This window comes from Schistocerca piceifrons, unplaced genomic scaffold (genome assembly GCF_021461385.2).
Source record: "Schistocerca piceifrons isolate TAMUIC-IGC-003096 unplaced genomic scaffold, iqSchPice1.1 HiC_scaffold_943, whole genome shotgun sequence".
NCBI lineage: Eukaryota > Metazoa > Arthropoda > Insecta > Orthoptera > Acrididae > Schistocerca > Schistocerca piceifrons.
The window spans coordinates 1,120,001-1,125,000 of NW_025729216.1; the positions used below are offsets into that span (position 1 = coordinate 1,120,001).

The window sequence follows — 5,000 nt, forward strand, 5'->3', positions numbered from 1 at the left end:
GTCGGTCCCCATTCGCGTTGCACTCGCACTCGCACTCGCACTCGCAGTCGCAAAAACGTGGGGCAAATATATTACGCGGAAGAGTTATAACAGACCGAGCCCCACTGCATGGGGGGAGTCTTTGTCACTAATGTACACAGATGGAACATTTTGGACTGGAACCAGATTACCCGTACACACGGCGCTGATTAGTAATCAATGCAGAGCCATCAAATTACAGAATATATATACAACTGTCCGTATACATGCTGAAAGAGTGTGCCCACAATGGGAACCACACGTCAGCCAGACACTCTCATCACGCACCACTCTCTGCTTCTAACGGGCGCACATACAATATGTAAGCACCAGCATGGAACAACATCCAGTGCATCCTCTCCGCCACATTACACAATCCACACTATCACAACCAGACCAGGAGGTCCATGCGGAAAATAGAATATCCCCCCCTTTCGACATCCACCATTGCGCAGATAAGGCACCAATACCCACACATGTCCTATACAACGGTGCACCCAACATCACAATAGTACCTCCTGTCACAGCCCACAAACAATGACCTGAGTCAAAGACACAGGTCTGACACAAGCATAGAATTGGAGCGCCGCCTCTAATAAGCCAAAGGTGCATCCTGACGTGACAAATCTCATCATGTCACAAGCATTCACTTACTATAATCACTATCAACGAACGTGCCGCCCCCGCCCCCCCCCCTACACCTTTCCTTACAACAACGTGTAACCTAACCTAACCTATGTTGTACCTTAACCTAACCTATGTTGTGCCTTAACCTAACCCATGTTGTGCCTTAACCTAACCCATGTTGTGCCTTAACCTAACCCATGTTGTGCCTTAACCTAACCCATGTTGTGCCTTAACCTAACCCATGTTGTGCCTTAACCTAACCCATGTTGTGCCTTAACCTAACCCATGTTGTGCCTTAACCTAACCCATGTTGTCCCCTAACCTAACCCATGTTGTCCCCTAACCTAACCCATGTTGTCCCCTAACCTAACCCATGTTGTCCCCTAACCTAACCCATGTTGTCCCCTAACCTAACCCATGTTGTCCCCTAACCTAACCCATGTTGTGCCTTAACCTAACCCATGTTGTGCCTTAACCTAACCCATGTTGTCCCCTAACCTAACCCATGTTGTCCCCTAACCTAACCCATGTTGTCCCCTAACCTAACCCACGTTGTCCGCTAACGTAACCCACGTTGTCGCCTAAACCTGCTCTGTAATTGTTATACGACTCGTTCAATTAGTGTAGTGTTGCCCACCCGCAACCCTCGCAATATAGTTCGCTACTCGCACTGCCCGCTCCCCTGTGTATCGCTTCATGTTAAACACCTTGCAAGTCTTGCTGACTTTCCACATGCTCCTGCTGTACACTGTAATGTGGATGGCAGCAGGACGTACATGCCGCCCCCCCCCCCCACCCCTCCCCACGTCCCCACGTCCCCACCTTGCCCCCTGCCTTCGCAAGCTGGTTGGTGACAAGTTTGCATGTTCAATGCCCTTCGCATGCGACGTACGCAGGCTACGTTGTGGTGCGGCCTGTGTCAACTGTCCGCTGATGTCGTACGCGTGAACCACAATCTGTACTGCACATTCGTCCTTATGTACTGAATGATACATCGTGGCACATGTGTGACCGTACAACGACTGCGCCCAAAAACGGCGGACCATACAGTGCAAATATTGTGCACGCAGCTACGTGTCGTCTCCCTATGAGAGCTGGATTGCAGTGTGGTACGCCATAGAGACGTGTGGGAGGAACGGACGCCGTGGATGGCGATCAGCATGAGCTGTCTGTTGATGTATTCGGACCTAGTCGTCTCTCCTCACACACCGTGATGGCATGGTGCACCGCGTTCCATATCTGCGACATGCTACAGAGGCCGGTTGACAGTCGTTCGAGCAATGGACATCGCATACGTACGGGGGCCACCTTCCACGTATTGTCTAGGCGTGCACATTTTGTTGCGTGTATGTGGGCAGACGTAGTGTGGCGTGACACCTGACACAGGCATGCAATAATCGTTGAAGTTGCAAATGGCGATGGACGCCTGCGTTTTCTGGTGAAGTTACGCAAATGAAGAAATGGTAACCTGTTGTGGTGCGGTTGTTCTCGCTAGGGGTGAATCGGTGATGGCGACGATAGGTTGAGGTACTAACCGGTTGTTCCAGCGATACCCACCATGCCGACGAAACTGAACGGCATCTGGGTGTGAAGCGATACGCGGCGGTGGCTGGGTGGGACCGTCCCCGGCCGGTGAGGGGGCGCCTCCCGGCGTGCTGGCCGCGCGGTGCGTGGGCGCACGCGCTACAGCCGGCTGGTGGGGGCGGCCAGTGGCAGGCGCGCCGGCCGACGGACGCGGCAGGCGTCGCAGCTGCGCGCCGGCGCACCCTGCGCGCGGCGCCGTGCGGCCAAAGTAGGTCCTCGCGGGCCCGGTGCGAAGCGCGGTGGACATCTTCAGTGTGCTGGTCCGATTGAGGACTGTGTGCGTTGAGGATGCGCCGCCGCCCGGCGCTCGGCGCCGCGACGCCGTCTGCTGCTCGGTCGCCCCAGCGGTTCTCGCTGGTGGTTTGTATCGCAGCTGTGCGGATGTGTTGGCGCGTGCGCTGTGCTGGGAGAGTTCGCTTCGGCACCCAAGTGGGGCTTTTGTCCTTCTGTGGCGCTGGCGTTGGAGCTGCCGGTCACCGTAGGTGGCGCGTGTTGTCTCCCGCCGGCAATGCCACGACAGCACGCTCCCGGGCCTCTGTCGGCAGCGGCAAGCTCAGTTGGGAGCACGGGTGGTCGCACCGAAAGCGTCTACTCGCCTAACTCCGGGCGATTGCGCCTCTCTCGAACCCGACCAAGTACTTGGGACGGCGCTGCGCGCCGCCGGGACCTGAGAGGGTTTCGAGGTGTATTGTGCAGGGGAGCTCAGCCTCCTCCTGTTTGCAGAATGATTGAGCGGACGCTTGCGTGTTCGCGCGGGCCCCCGGGACACACTCCCGGGCGGCCGGCTGCTCAGCTCTAGTTGACGCAGCTCCCTGGTTGATCCTGCCAGTAGTCATATGCTTGTCTCAAAGATTAAGCCATGCATGTCTCAGTACAAGCCGCATTAAGGTGAAACCGCGAATGGCTCATTAAATCAGTTATGGTTCCTTAGATCGTACCCACGTTACTTGGATAACTGTGGTAATTCTAGAGCTAATACATGCAAACAGAGTCCCGACCAGAGATGGAAGGGACGCTTTTATTAGATCAAAACCAATCGGTCGGCTCGTCCGGTCCGTTTGCCTTGGTGACTCTGAATAACTTTGGGCTGATCGCACGGTCCTCGTACCGGCGACGCATCTTTCAAATGTCTGCCTTATCAACTGTCGATGGTAGGTTCTGCGCCTACCATGGTTGTAACGGGTAACGGGGAATCAGGGTTCGATTCCGGAGAGGGAGCCTGAGAAACGGCTACCACATCCAAGGAAGGCAGCAGGCGCGCAAATTACCCACTCCCGGCACGGGGAGGTAGTGACGAAAAATAACGATACGGGACTCATCCGAGGCCCCGTAATCGGAATGAGTACACTTTAAATCCTTTAACGAGTATCTATTGGAGGGCAAGTCTGGTGCCAGCAGCCGCGGTAATTCCAGCTCCAATAGCGTATATTAAAGTTGTTGCGGTTAAAAAGCTCGTAGTTGGATTTGTGTCCCACGCTGTTGGTTCACCGCCCGTCGGTGTTTAACTGGCATGTATCGTGGGACGTCCTGCCGGTGGGGCGAGCTGAAGGCGTGCGACCGCCCCGTGCGTGCTCGTGCGTCCCGAGGCGGACCCCGTTGAAATCCTACCAGGGTGCTCTTTATTGAGTGTCTTGGTGGGCCGGCACGTTTACTTTGAACAAATTAGAGTGCTTAAAGCAGGCAAGCCCGCCTGAATACTGTGTGCATGGAATAATGGAATAGGACCTCGGTTCTATTTTGTTGGTTTTCGGAACCCGAGGTAATGATTAATAGGGACAGGCGGGGGCATTCGTATTGCGACGTTAGAGGTGAAATTCTTGGATCGTCGCAAGACGAACAGAAGCGAAAGCATTTGCCAAGTATGTTTTCATTAATCAAGAACGAAAGTTAGAGGTTCGAAGGCGATCAGATACCGCCCTAGTTCTAACCATAAACGATGCCAGCCAGCGATCCGCCGCAGTTCCTCCGATGACTCGGCGGGCAGCCTCCGGGAAACCAAAGCTTTTGGGTTCCGGGGGAAGTATGGTTGCAAAGCTGAAACTTAAAGGAATTGACGGAAGGGCACCACCAGGAGTGGAGCCTGCGGCTTAATTTGACTCAACACGGGAAACCTCACCAGGCCCGGACACCGGAAGGATTGACAGATTGATAGCTCTTTCTTGATTCGGTGGGTGGTGGTGCATGGCCGTTCTTAGTTGGTGGAGCGATTTGTCTGGTTAATTCCGATAACGAACGAGACTCTAGCCTGCTAACTAGTCGCGTGACATCCTTCGTGCTGTCAGCGATTACTTTTCTTCTTAGAGGGACAGGCGGCTTCTAGCCGCACGAGATTGAGCAATAACAGGTCTGTGATGCCCTTAGATGTTCTGGGCCGCACGCGCGCTACACTGAAGGAATCAGCGTGTCTTCCTAGGCCGAAAGGTCGGGGTAACCCGCTGAACCTCCTTCGTGCTAGGGATTGGGGCTTGCAATTGTTCCCCATGAACGAGGAATTCCCAGTAAGCGCGAGTCATAAGCTCGCGTTGATTACGTCCCTGCCCTTTGTACACACCGCCCGTCGCTACTACCGATTGAATGATTTAGTGAGGTCTTCGGACTGGTACGCGGCATTGACTCTGTCGTTGCCGATGCTACTGGAAAGATGACCAAACTTGATCATTTAGAGGAAGTAAAAGTCGTAACAAGGTTTCCGTAGGTGAACCTGCGGAAGGATAATTACCGACTAGACTGCATGTCTTTCGATGTGCGTGTCGTGTCGCGCAACACGCTAC

General features: G+C 54.3%; 1 non-coding gene across 1 annotated transcript; it reads left to right on the plus strand.

Moving 5' to 3' along the window:
• Positions 1–3,038: 3,038 nt before the first annotated feature.
• Positions 3,039–4,947, plus strand: LOC124772949. Its single transcript, XR_007014400.1, has one exon. It is a non-coding gene; the product is annotated as a small subunit ribosomal RNA (ribosomal RNA).
• The last annotated feature ends 53 nt before the right edge of the window (positions 4,948–5,000 follow it).